Source organism: Erpetoichthys calabaricus, chromosome 1 (assembly GCF_900747795.2).
Source record: "Erpetoichthys calabaricus chromosome 1, fErpCal1.3, whole genome shotgun sequence".
Lineage (NCBI taxonomy): Eukaryota > Metazoa > Chordata > Cladistia > Polypteriformes > Polypteridae > Erpetoichthys > Erpetoichthys calabaricus.
In genome coordinates, this window is record NC_041394.2 from 166339284 (window position 1) to 166354288 (window position 15005).

A 15005-nucleotide genomic window follows, 5' to 3' on the forward strand; every position below is an offset into this window, starting at 1 on the left:
TGGTGGTGTAGCAGTGAAAAAGAGCCCTAGTGCAACAAATCTGTGTTTAGCGGTGTAGCAGTGAAAAAGGTCCCCACTTGAACAGTTTCCCGCTGTGCCACGTTCTGAACGTCGTTTAGGCAATTTAAACCGGTGTTGCGGTATAAGAAAAATCCATATCATAAAAAAAATAAAAAACAGTTTTCGGTATGAACCGGTATACCGCCCAGCACTACTCAGTACGCATGTCTGCTCAGTGCTTCAAACCAAGCTTGACGATTCCAGTGTGCATGTCTGCTTAGTGCTTCGAATCATTATTCATCGAGCTCCCGTTTGAAGTGCATATGGCATCAACAGAGTTCAAAAACTCGACAGAATTCCCATTGAAATGAATGTTTGTGGATGATCCATACATGTTAAATGATTGTGCCCGATAATACTTTGTGGCAAAAATTTAAATTATAAATTATACATCATACAAATGCCGACTTGTAGAATGCATAATGCTGCAAAGAAGAGCTTTAGTAATACGTGTGACGACACATCTCTCACTATAATACTCTCATAAATATCCATTCTTCGCCTCATGCAACGTTTTCATGCAACATTGAACGTATGTCATATAGTATACATCTATATATAATTGTTTTTGTCTTCATTACATACATACATACATAAAAAACATACATTATATACATCCACCCTGCTGAAAACAGTAGTGGTGCAGCGGTAGGGTTGCCACTCCATAATAAGGCTTGCGTGTGTTCGGGTCCCACGTCCACCAATTGTGAATTGTCACCCAAAAGAGTCTGTTTTTCTTTTTCATTTAACAGCAAATTCTACCGTGGACCGAGAGTGAGCAAGGCGAGAACGCTAGTAAAGATATATCAAATGGAAATGGGCATCTTGTTTTATGTCTATAACAAAAAAAATATTTGAGTGACGATTTCAACTGTTATTGTAGTTGTTGTTGGCGGGTTTAGTGGTTTAAATTTTTAAATATTAAATTAATAACGTGGAATGCGTTCTTACTTTGAGTGTTGGGGGTGGGGGGGGGAGCTACATGGTAAATGTGCTAGTAACTGGGATTGCGCCTCTATAACTGGAAGATTGCTTAGGAATGATACAGACTGGACAACTATATGTTTTAGGAAATGTTTTATTATTGCACTGTGCTGTGACTAAGACAACTTTTTACTGATCGCCTGTCCGGACCTTGAAGATGTGTTCACGAGGGAGGGATGCTGCTGTTAAAAAATGCTTTTTTGACAGCAGGTCCAGATGTGTTTATCCCGCTGCTTTTTGTTGTTGCCTCAGCACTCAAGAGGATCTTTAATACCGACCTTGATACGTGCAATGCTCACTTGATACATGCACTGCTCACCTTGGAGTGTCCCTTGTGTGTCGGTGTGCCAGTGACTGATCTGCGCCGTGTCTCTCAGCCTCTCTGATGTGCTCCGGATTTACACCTTTGAATGTTTGGTGCAGCAGAGCAAATTCAACCTGATCTACCACAATGGGTTTGTTATCACATTATTCAAAGGAGGGGTTCATGGACGTCAAACGGTGATGAATAGAAGATGGATTAATGTAAATACGTGAGCTGCCTTACGCAATTAGTCATCGCATTTTGGTGGCGATTCTAAGTGGGGATGATTCCCTAACAAAATTATTTAGATCAAATGGGTTATAAAGATTTCACTCCAGATTATTTTTTTAATTATTATTAATTATGATGAGTCTTTAACTCGGATCAAACTCGGGCTAGCACTATGCTCAGAATTCGAAAAGCAACCACCTTAGTTAATTGAGCCACTGACGGCATCTTTTCTTCATAGCGAACTCGTTACTTTTGTGCTCCACAAAATATTGTAAAGTATTAATAAATTAAATATTTCAATACTTGATCGAATAATAACATCTATGATTTAAGGATTTCATCTTTTCTTTCTCAAATGTGCTTACCTATATCATGGCAAAGTACAAGGATAAACCTTTATTTTCTGTCTACTCTCGTTTTAATTAAGTCAGACCAAAGAAAACACTTAAGGCTATTAAATGTGATCTCAAGAAAAGATGAGGGTTAATTATAATACTAATAACAGGAGCGACTATAATGATACAGTGCAAAAGTAAATACTAATTGAAAGAGCCGGGAATCCATGAGTGAGGCGTCTTGTTTTGTTTAACTCTTGCTATCGTATAGCGCATTCTGCCTGTCGGCGTTAGTTATATTTATATTTTTTAGACATCAGACACTAGAAGCTGCTGACGACCCCTTTTCTTCATTGTCAGTCTGTAGCAGCGAAAAAATAAAAGCAATAACAGTGGTAACAGATGTCACTGAAGTGGATCATGAGTTTCTGTAACGTTAATGAAAATGGCCAGGAGGTGTCCCTAGAGAGGTGAGTGTCAAATGCTTCGAAACTTCGATACGATTTCCGACACAATTGCTTCAAACGTGTTGATGCTTCGTGAGGCTTCACTCCGCCCATCACTAACTGAAACTACCTGGAATTGCTCACAATTACAGACTAATCCAGTGTTTCCCAACCTTGGTCCTGGGGCAATGCCGTCTCAAAAAACAAGGCCCGCTCATGCATTACTTATTGGTCCGGTGACGTCACAATCGAGGTGCTACGTTTACAAACAGTGCCAGCTGAACTTTCCGTCTAAGATCGTCGTTGAAGTTGTAAAGAAAGTTAATGGCGTTTTAGTTTTTGATATAAAGTTATTGCAATCGTAAAGGTTATAAGTTCAGATGTCTGCGGTGCAGTGCAAGGTAATATTTTGATGTGTTTTGTTTATTTTAATGGTGAACAACTGCACCGCATGCCAGGTAACATCGATAATGCTGCAAGTGGAGGTTAGGGCATATAATGCAGTATAATGGTGTGACTCTGTGACCTGTGTTAGGTGTCGCCACGACAATTTTTTTTTAAACATACAATAATACAGAGTAGTTTTAAGTATTTTTTAAATATTGGTTTATGTGGTAGACTGTCTATTCTATATTTTTATCTAGATCTTTTTGCAGGTACTTACAGGCATATATTTATGTGATAACGTTAAAAACAATAAAGTTATACTTATGTACTTGTATGTGGAAAAATATAAACTGGGGAAAGTGGGACAGTTTTATGCAGTACTAGTAGGCATAATGTTATGTGTTTGAGTGGTGAGGGAAAACCAGCTGATACATGTGCAGTATTACCTATGTTATTGTCGAGAGTAGGCTTAAGAAAGGAATGTTTAGCTACAGTTGTGTAAAAATGTATATGAACAGTAAGTAACAAGCTATTCAATGCAGATAAACGTGGTACTTTTAAGGAAAAAGCTAACCCCAAATGTAAACTAGCTACATTGACAAAAAAGAGATAACTAATAAGCCAGTTCTTTTGATATAACGTTCTGCTTTCGTACAGAATAATATCAGCACATTTGTTAATTTTGCTTATTTTATGATGGTATGAAAAAAATCATCATTTATCATTAGTCACTCCAAAATAATGGCTGTTTGTATTTTATCTGGTGTTGCTTATTTTTTAGATTTAACTGCATTAACAAAGTGTTAAATGTAGCTTTTCTTGTGATTATTAACGGGTAAATCTGCATTATTTTTCACGTTACTTCTGTTTAATCCAGGAATATGTGATTTCCTGAGATGCATGTAAACATTCATTTTTCATATGGTGCCAACCGCTCGTCGCTGTGATTTTCTATTTTTTTTTTCTTACTTTATCATAGTCATTTTCATATATGAACATTCAGTATTGCATTGTTTTATTCAGTACAGTATTCAGTGTTACTCTTAGGTTAATCTCATGTTTAAGGCATTAATTGCATTAATGTTGAGTTGCTGATATCTACATAATAGTCGCTGTTAAGTATGTCAAATATGTGATTTAAACGTTATGTGTGACGTTTAATATAAAAATAAATAAAATGCATAACGCAACTGACTTCCCTTTGTTATTTCACGCATTGCATTAATTAATTTTACACGGGAATAATTTATTTACACGCGTACAACGCGACAGGTTCTCTATATGCGTCTGTTGCTGCTGTAGCACCTCGATTGTGACATCACCACAGGCATGAGCGGGCCTTGTTTTTTGAGACGGCATTGCCTGTGACTGCAGGTTTTTGTTCCAACCAGATTCCTAATCAGTGCCAACACCTGATAGACCTGATCTCATTTAATTAGCTGGTATTATTTTTCTTTTATTCTACATTCAGAAAAGCACAGCAGCATGATTTTTACATTTATAACACATTTAGAAATATTTCTGCTTTTGCTATAGATTTAAATGCTTAACTCTCTTTTGTTAATTTCATTTTATTTTGCCCTTTCTCTGTGCAGTTTTTCCCCTTTGTTGTATCTTATTAATGACAATTAAAAATGAGCAGAGCAGACACACTGGCAAACAACACTGAATAATCAAAGGCTGCAAGTACTTTAGCATCAGACCCACTAATTAGTAAATAATGGATTAATTAAACAATTAGAACACCTAGAAAAGTAGAATGAAAATCAAGATGAAAATATTGTTAAAAAGAAAAAAATACCTGCAGCCACACTGGGGCCACAGAACCAAGGTTGGGAAACACTGGTCTAATACCTGATATATTTTAGATAATTTCAATTTGGAGAGGTGTGTCAAGTGTACAATTTTCAGAGGAGTTACACAAAAATTGTTTCTTAGCAAAGTTTCTGTCTTATAAATAGAAAAATAAGTGTATTAAAGGAATTCCGTATTTACAACAGAGCTGATCAAAAGGTGCAAAAACAACATTAATAAAATATCTCTAAGGGTTAAAATACCTAGTGTCTTCCAAGATTTAAATATTGTGTAATTGAGGAAAGGCTCAAATGTAAAGTTGTTATAATGGAGTAGCAGACAGCAAAGTATTTTCCTTAAATTGTTTTTTTACTTTGTTTAGAGTGAACAAACCACAATCTAATTACAATTAAATTGATAATAATAAATAATGACTGGACCACAGAAAACAGCAATTAGATAGGGTTTCTTAGAACATGTTCTTTCCAGATCCAACTCAGCAGTTGTGTAATCACCCCTTTCTTCAAATGAGGAATGTTTACAATGCAGTACTATAGTTGACAGCCAGGTAGTGCCTTGCAACTATCTGCTTTTGATATTTGCAATGCAGACTTTTTAACATGTAGTTTTTCTGCCTCCCATATAAATATCTTCAAATGGAGACAACCTTTCAAAACAGGATTGAATAATACTTATATGAATACTCATAAAAAAGGAATAACATTTGGGGAGGATATATATTTAAACTAAATAAACTCTGCCCATTCAGGAAAGGTGAAGAATCAGCTATTGACATCTTGTTTGGTGCTTTCCATCAAACAGCCAAAATTGTGTTTAAAAAGATCTTTAAAAGACTTTGTAATAGTAACTCCATTCTTTTGTTTATTTAATGTGGCACATATGGTATGGTGCAATAAGTTGCTTGCTTTGTGTACCAGTTGTTTATCATTTAAATATTATAATTTTCACAATTTCATTTACTGTACTTAGATGTGCAGCAGGTTAGGGTGATAAAGGATAAAGATGGAAACATACTCATAAGTGAGGAGAGTGTGTTGAGCAGATGGAAAGAGTACTTTGAGAGGCTGATGAACCTGTTAGGGGTTAGGGAGCAGCCGAAAGAAGAAAAAAAAATTACTGTACTTAGATGGAAGTACATAATGATTGTTTTTCTTGGTGGTTTTGTTAAAAAATGACCTAATTTTCATTAATGCATTGAAAAATGTGCATGATTTTTTAGGATATCAAGTCCTTGAATTTCAAACTTGCTATGTCAGCTTTTACTATTTTTAATTGCCCTTTTTGTTGGGACATTGCACTCACCTTATTAACAAGCTAAAACCTGCTTAATAGGTTAATAAAACACTTGCTTTCTTTAAAAGTGGCACAGGTAAGATACAGATTAAAATAAAATCTTTTATGTTATGCTATGTGACTGTGAATGTTGTATTTATTTTGAAATACTTCCAAGCAGCATTCAACCTGGCAGTTGCAAGTTGGCCGACAAAACAAGGCACATTCCCTGACATCCCAGAGTAATTTGCCCAAAACCTCAGAGCCAGTTAGCCAAAACCCACACATGAAAGGATAATTACTACTGATTCAAACAACTAACTTAGTAACCATCAGATATGGATGTTCCTTTTAAGATAAAGTGCTGGCAGTTTTCAATTAGATCAGCATTTGCAGTTTATAAATCACACATTCACACTTAAAAATAAGAGGGCATATATTTGCTTGAGATAATCTTTGGGCAACATTATTTTGCTTTTTCCCAACTAAGAAGAGAATGTGATATGATCATCTAAAGTGCCTTTAAAATTAGAGGTCTATGGGGCAGCACACAGAGGGAGGTCCATGCTTCTTTCCTTGGATAGTTCTTTAAAATTAGCTGATACATTTGAAATATATGATGGAAAAAATAGATTCTGCAGTATTATTCATCAGAAAGAAGTGAAAAACAATTTTCTCATTATTTCTGAGCCTAATTAACCAAAAACTTTCTGAAATACTGATAATATACTGAACTGAAGAAAAATATCTATCTATCAAACCATATTTTAATAGTTTTTTATATAACAGTAATCTTATTTTTACAAAGAAAGATAGAACAATATGTTATAATATAAAAGCATGTAATGCATAAAGGTACATAAAAATGTAAACACAATATAAAGTAAGATTCACACAACAGTATTTCTTAAGGGCAGAACTCCAAAAATTAGACCACAAAAAAACTAACACTACCACTTAAACGATGGTATGGAATTTTGAGTAAAATCATATTATGCAGTAGATACACAATGCTGTGTTCTTAGAGGCACAAACAACAGAGCAATTTCATAAATTTGCAACAGTCTCTCTCTCGACTAGGTGGCGCTATTCGCCTTAAGGATGTGCGAGTGAGATTGTCGAGGCCTTCTCTTAGTTACTATTCCTCCGCATCTTTCAATCCGCGTAACTCCAGACAAGAAATGGATGTTAACGTAGTGATTACAAGCATAAAGGGATAAATCTGCAAGAACGTATTTTACACCGCACGTATTGTTTCCTGCATGGACTGCTGCTAAACTGCTTCCGTGTTGAAGGTTTGTATGTTTCCGCCTGCAGTATTACAAGGGAATCTATGCCGGCGAACTTTGTGTTTATGTTACTTTTTTCAAGGTGGGAGGCTGTAAAAAACCTAATACGGCGTTTTGTTTTTAATTTAGGAACACTTTTTTTTTTTAGGTTTCGTTACATTATTTGCAGTACTGTTTGAATTGGTAGCTTTGTTTATACCCATAGACTCCCTGAATTCCCAATATAATTTGGACAGTTTGATGGGACCGCAAACATCGGCAGAGATGTCATGTTCAGAGCTTAAATGGAACCGTGACATTCTATGTTGCGACAGGTACTTGAATAAATCTCTTCCAACGCACCTTTTTCAGACAGTTTAACGTAACAACCAATTTACTTTATAGCACAGTCGTTTGTTCAGATAGTGTTTACATCAGAAAATCTCAAAGCGTTAGCCGAAATAGCATATTCCAATCTTTACATGTATATTTTCTTGACTTGTTACTGTTTTTGCAAAAGGTGTTTAACAGGACAGGTATGAACTTTGTGATAAACCAGTTCTTAAATGACATACTGATTTGAAAAGCTGCTGTGGTTACAGTAGATTCAATTAAATTTGACAGATTTTTTTCTCTTTGGCCCAATAATTTGCCCTTTACATTAGCGCTTATTAACGGGACGAAACAAGAATAAAGGAAGTCCCACTTGTAGCATCCTTCGTTTACACGATTTCAGAGAACCAACTTAGCAACTAAATGACAATTTTGTTGCGTTTAGTACGGGTTACTTATCGGCAAATTTTACGTGAACGTTATAACAAATGGTAATTACAGTTTGGAGATTCTGAAAATAATTATGTTACCCAATTTCACCGAATTGTTGTGTCGCCTTCACGGCCTATTTCCCAAAGTAAAGCAAGTGACAAGTAGTAATAAGCTGTTAGATACTGACGTTTCTACACCGTGTCGAGCTTTCGAAGCGCCGCTTCTAGGCTCGTTTCAAATGCGCCCATCACGTGATTTGGAGGTACGCTAGCGTCATGACGTCATTGATATCCGCGCCATAGACATGTAGATAGATGCCGCATTCACTATGTTGCCCAGTCGTCACGATGCGTAAGCGCGTACGCCATATTGCGAGTGGCAAAAGTGCCATTTAAACTAATACAGGTAAACGTGTTAACTGGGTTTTCTGATGAAAAAACAATAACGTTTTAAACAGTCGTTTATATACAACAGATTTTGGTGAATCGTTTAAATGCAATTGTTTATATCCATTCATACACTAATAATGACAATTATGTAATAATAATAATAATTAATAAATAATTCCTCCCATTTAAGTAACATTTCTCAGACTACCTTCTTCCATCTCCAAAACATTTCTAGACTTTGTCCTGTTCTTATGCAAAACAGTACTGAAGTATTGGTTAATGCCCAAGTCACCTCAGTGTATAGATTACTGTAATGCTATTCTATCTGGCATCCCACAAAAATGTATCCATCGCTTACAACTTCTTCAAAATTCTGCTGCCAGGATAATAACCATCCATCCATCCATCCATCCATTGTCTCCCGCTTATCCGAGGTCGGGTCGCGGGGGCAGCAGCTTGAGCAGAGATGCCCAGACTTCCCTCTCCCCGGCCACTTCTTCTAGCTCTTCCGGGAGAATCCCAAGGCGTTCCCAGGCCAGTCGAGAGACATAGTCCCTCCAGCGTGTCCTGGGTCTTCCCCGGGGCCTCCTCCCGGTTAGACGTGCCCGGAACACCTCACCAGGGAGGCGTCCAGGAGGCATCCTGATCAGATGCCCGAGCCACCTCATCTGACTCCTCTCGATGCGGAGGAGCAGCGGCTCTACTCTGAGCCCCTCCCGGATGACTGAGCTTTTCACCCTATCTTTAAGGGAAAGCCCAGACACCCTGCGGAGGAAACTCATTTCAGCCGCTTGTATTCGCGATCTCGTTCTTTCGGTCACTACCCATAGCTCATGACCATAGGTGAGGGTAGGAACATAGATCGACTGGTAAATTGAGAGCTTCGCCTTGCAGCTCAGCTCCTTTTTCACCACGATAGACCGATGCAGCGCCCGCATTACTGCGGATGCCGCACCGATCCTCCTGTCGATCTCACGCTCCATTTTTCCCTCACTCGTGAACAAGACCCCGAGATACTTGAACTCCTCCACTTGGGGCAGGATCTCGCTACCAACCCTGAGAGGGCACTCCACCCTTTTCCGGCTGAGGACCATGGTCTCGGATTTGGAGGTGCTGATTCTCATCCCAGCCGCTTCACACTCGGCTGCGAACCGATCCAGAGAGAGCTGAAGATCACGGCCTGATGAAGCAAACAGGACAACATCATCTGCAAAAAGCAGTGACCCAATCCTGAGCCCACCAAACCGGACCCTCTCAACGCCCTGGCTGCGCCTAGAAATTCTGTCCATAAAAGTTATGAACAGAATCGGTGACAAAGGGCAGCCCTGGCGGAGTCCAACTCTCACTGGAAATGGGTTCGACTTACTGCCGGCAATGCGGACAAAGCTCTGGCACTGATCGTACAGGGACTGAACAGCCCTTATCAGGGGGGCCGGTACCCCATACTCTCGGAGTACCCCCCACAGGATTCCCCGAGGGACACGGTCTGTCTTCCACAAACTAAGGCTGCACCATATTGCCAGACTGAATACTCTCAAATTACAGAGTAGCAACACATGGAAAAAGCTATAAGACAGTTCTGTTTCAAGGATTTTAGATCCTATCCTGTATATATTTAAGTAACCACATTGTGTGTGTGCACACGTGTGTGTGTGCATGCGTGCGTGTGTGAGAGAGAGCGATTGAGAGAGAAATATTTTCAGAAATTATTAAGCCAATTTGTATACTGTACAATAAAATTCTTTATTTTTGTCATTGAGTGTATCATTTCACTGTTAAAAGAAAGACAAACAAAGATAACTGGCAGTAACAGTGCAAAATTTACAATTGGTATGCCAGTTTGAAAAGATAAGTTTTGAGGGTACTTTTAAAATGTGTTATTGAATCGAGCTGACGTACAGTTAGGTCCATAAATATTTGGACAGAGACAACTTTTTTCTAATTTTGATTCTGTACATAACCACAATGAATTTTAAATGAAACAACTCAGATGCAGTTGAAGTGCAGACTTTCAGCTTTAATTCAGTGGGGTGAACAAAACAATTGCATAAAAATGTGAGGCAACTAAAGCATTTTTTTTAACACAATCCCTTCATTTCAGGGGCTCAAAAGTAATTGGACAATTGACTCAAAGGCTATATCATGGGCAGGTGTGGGCAAGTCCGCCGTTATGTCATTATCACTTAAGCAGATAAAAGGCCTGGAGTTGATTTGAGGTGTGGTGCTTGCATGTGGAAGATTTTGCTGTTAACAGGCAACATGCGGTCAAAGGAGCTCTCCGTGCAGGTGAAAGAATCCATCCTTAAGCTGCGAAAACAGAAAAAACCCATCCGAGAAATTGCTACAATATTACGAGTGGCAAAATCTACAGTTTGGTACATCCTGAGAAAGAAAGCAAACACTGGTGAACTCAGCAACGCAAAAAGACCTGGACGTCCACGGAAGACAACAGTGGTGGTTGACCACAGAATCGTTTCCATGGTGAAGAGAAACCCCTTCACAACAGCCAACCAAGTGAACAACACTCTCCAGGGGGTAGGCGTATCGATATCCAAGTCTACCATAAAGAGAAGACTGCATGAAAGTAAATACAGAGGGTGCACTGCAAGGTGCAAGCCACTCATAAGCCTCAAGAATAGAAAGGCTAGATTGGACTTTGCTAAAGAACATCTGAAAAGCCAGCACAGTTCTGGAAAAACATTCTTTGGACAGATAAAACCAAGATCAACCTCTACCAGAAAAATGGCAAGAAAAAAGTATGGAGAAGGCGTGGAACAGCTCATTATCCAAAGCATACCACATCATCTGTAAAACACGGTGGAGGCAGTGTGATGGCTTGGACGTGCATGGCTGCCAGTGGCACTGGAACACTAGTGTTTATTGATGACGTGACACAGGACAGAAGCAGCCGAATGAATTCTGAGGTGTTCAGAGACCTACTGTCTGCTCAAATCCAGCTAAATGCAGTCAAATTGATTGGGCAGTGTTTCATGATACAGATGGACAATGACCCAAAACATACAGCCAAAGCAACCCAGGAGTTTATTAAAGCAAAGAAGTGGATAATTCTTGAATGGCCAAGTCAGTCACCTGATCATAACCCAATTGAGCATGCATTTCACTTGTTGAAGACTAAACTTCAGACAGAAAGGCCCACAAACAAACCGCAACTGAAAGCCACTGCAGTAAAGGCCTGGCAGAGCATTAAAAAGGAGGACACCCAGCATCTGGTGATGTCCATGAGTTCAAGACTACAGGCTGTCATTGCCAGCAAAGGGTTTTCAACCAAATATTAGAAATTAACATTTTATTTCCAGTTATTTATCCATCCATCCATTATCCAACCCGCTGAATCCGAACACAGAGTCATGGGTCTCTGCTGGAGCCAATCCCAGCCAACACAGGGCATGAGGCAGGAACCAATCCCGGGCAGGGTGCCAACCCACCGCAGGACACACACAAACATACCCACACACCAAGCACACACTAGGGCCAATTTAGAATCGCCAATCTACCTAACCTTCATGTCTTTGGACTGTGGGAGGAAACCGGAGCGCCCGGAGGAAACCCACACAGACACGGGGAGAACATGCAAACTCCACGCAGGGTGGACCCAGGAAGCGAACCCGGGTCTCCAGTTATTTAATTTGTCCAATTACTTTTGAGCCCCTGAAATGAAGGGATTGTATTAAAAAATGCTTTAGTTGCCTCACATTTTTATGCAATCGTTTTGTTCACCCCACTGAATTAAAGCTGAAAGTCTGCACTTCAACTGCATCTGAGTTGTTTCATTTAAAATTCATTGTGGTAATGTACAGAACCAAAATTAGTAAAAAGTTGTCTCTGTCCAAATATTTATGGACCTAACTGTATATGAGAGGGAAGAGAATTCCAGAGTTGAGGAGCAGTATGAGAGATGCTTGAGCTCCCATAGCACAGAGTTTGATGTGTGGTACAGAAATCCGAGCTGCAGATGAGGATCTGAGTGAGCGAGAGGAGTGTAAGTCTGTAGGAGATCAGTGAGACTGTGGAGAACTTTAAATGTTAAGAGCAGTATTGTATTCAGTAGTTAACAGGGAGCCAGTGAAGTTGAGAGAGAATAGGTGTAATATGTTCAGTGGATTTAGAACAGCAGGTTATTATCCTGGCAGCAGAATTTTGAAGACGTAAACGATGGATAATTTTTTGTGGGATGCCAGATAGAATAGCATTACAGTAATCTATACGTGAGGTGACTAGGACATTAACCAATACTTCAATACTGTGTTGCATAAGAACAGGACAAAGTCTAGAAATGTTTCGGAAATGGAAGAAGGCAGTCCGAGAAATTTTACTTATATGGGAGGAATTATTTAATAATAATAATAATTATTATTTAATAATTGCCATTATTACTGTATAAATGGATATAAATAATTGCATTTAAACCATTCACCAAAATCTGTTGTATGTAAACGATACTGTTTTAAACGTTATTGTTTTTTTTACCAGAAAACCTGGTTTCCACGTTTACCTGTATTAGTTTAAATGGCACTTTTGCCATTCGCAATATGGTGTACGTGTTGACATATCGTGTCGAATGGGCAACACAGTCTATCTATATATGTCTATGATCCGCACAGTCACCCGCCGATTTGGTCAGCCCTTCACCTGCTGATTATTATTATTATTATTACGTATTATAACAATCCAGAATCTATTCTACCCCATGTCGATCATATCAGAGAGGCTAAGAAATGCTTCACTAAAGCCGACTTGGTCATTACACCAGTATATGCGCAAGACACTCCTCATTAAACGTTTTTAGGATTCAGTGATTCCCAGATCTGTAGATGATATGTATTATTGATTTCCAAAAAGGAATGTGAGTAAAAGCGAGTTCTGCAAAACTAATCACAACTGTCTTTAAAACAGAATCAGTGCAATCGACAGCGTCTTCTGCAATTTAGGGAATCCTCGGGATTTCTGCGTTAATGAGACAAAAAAGTTGTAAAGGAACTTTGCGAATTCAAAGTCCAGAGGTGGACATACTGATAATGCATCTTCTCAAAGGCTGCGGTGGGGGGTAAATAAGTAGTCTTCCGAACTGCAGCACAACAGAGTAAATCATTTATTTAAATAGAATTATTGGAAGACTAAGCTTTTGTCGTTTCTGTATTCTTAAACCATCTTCCAGTTACACAATCCCCTGCAGTCAATGACATGTATAACGTTCCATGCTCCTTACCTGTCTTGTTACCCAAAGCATCAACACTCAGTTTCATTCAAGGCTTTACCATCCTTCCTTTCATACACATAAAATAAGACACATTTCCTCTACATACGTGTTCAATAATAATAATAGTAAACTGGCAGGAATGAGAAAAAGCACAAGATCGGAATATTTATGAGAAGAGCCTGGGCATCAGACCGAGGAGGTACCTTGTCTCCCACTATATATATATATATATATATATATATATATATATATATATATATATATATATATATAAACGATTTAGACATATAGACAGATATGTATATATGTGTATATATGTATGTATATATATGTGTATGAATATATATGTGTATGTATATGTATATGTATATATATGTGTATGTATATATATGTATATATGTGTATATGTATATATATGTGTATATATATATATGTATATATGTATATATATATATGTATATATGTATATATATATATGTATATATATACAGTAATCCCTCCTCCATCGCGGGGGTTGCGTTCCAGAGCCACCCGCGAAATAGGAAAATCCGCGAAGTAGAAACCACATGTTTATATGGTTATTTTAGAATGTCATGCTTGGGTCACAGATTTGCGCAGAAACACAGGAGGTTGTAGAGAGACAGGAACGTTATTCAAACACTGCAAACAAACATTTGTGTCTTTTTCAAAAGTTTAAACTGTGCTCCATGACAAGACAGAGATGACAGTTCTGTCTCACAATTAAAAGAATGCAAACATATCTTCCTTTTCAAAGGAGTGCAAAGCAAGCAGTCAAAAAAAAAATCAATAGGGCTTTTAAGTATGCGAAGCACCGCCGGTACAAAGCTGTTGAAGGCGGCAGCTCACACCCCCTCTGTCAGGAGCAGAGAGAGAGTTAGAGAGAGATAGAGAGAGAGATAAAAAATCAATACGTGCCCTTTGAGCTTTTAAGTATGCGAAGCTCCGTGCAGCACAGCATGTCGTTTCAGGAAGCAGCTGCACACAGCCCCCCTGCTCACACCCCCCTACATCAGCGCAAGAGAGAGAGAGAGAAAGTAAGTTGGGTAGCTTCTCAGCCATCTGCCAATAGCGTTCCTTGTATGAAATCAACTGGGCAAACCAACTGAGGAAGCATGTACCAGAAATTAAAAGACCCATTGTCCGCAGAAACCCGCAAAGCAGCGAAAAATCCGCGATATATATTTAAATATGCTTACATATAAAATCCGCGATGGAGTGAAGCCGCGAAAGGCGAAGCGCGATATAGCGAGGGATCACTGTATATATATGTATATATATATATATATGTATATATGTATATATGTATATATATATATATGTATATGTATATATGTGTATATATATATATATATGTATATGTATATATGTATATGTATATATGTATATGTATATGTATATATGTGTATATATATATGTGTATATATATATATATGTGTATATATATATATGTATATATGTGTATATATATATATATATGTATATATATATATGTATATGTATATATATGTAT

The 15005-nt window shown here is 38.2% G+C and overlaps 1 protein-coding gene across 1 annotated transcript in view; it reads left to right on the forward strand.

Moving 5' to 3' along the window:
- The first annotated feature begins 6939 nt into the window (after nucleotides 1-6939).
- borcs5 (BLOC-1 related complex subunit 5) overlaps nucleotides 6940-15005 on the forward strand; it is a 45031-nt gene continuing 36965 nt past the window's right edge. Inside the window, exon 1 of the mRNA XM_028808243.2 lies at nucleotides 6940-7129. The gene's annotated coding sequence lies outside the window, so the exon portion shown is untranslated. The remainder of the gene's footprint in view (nucleotides 7130-15005) is intronic.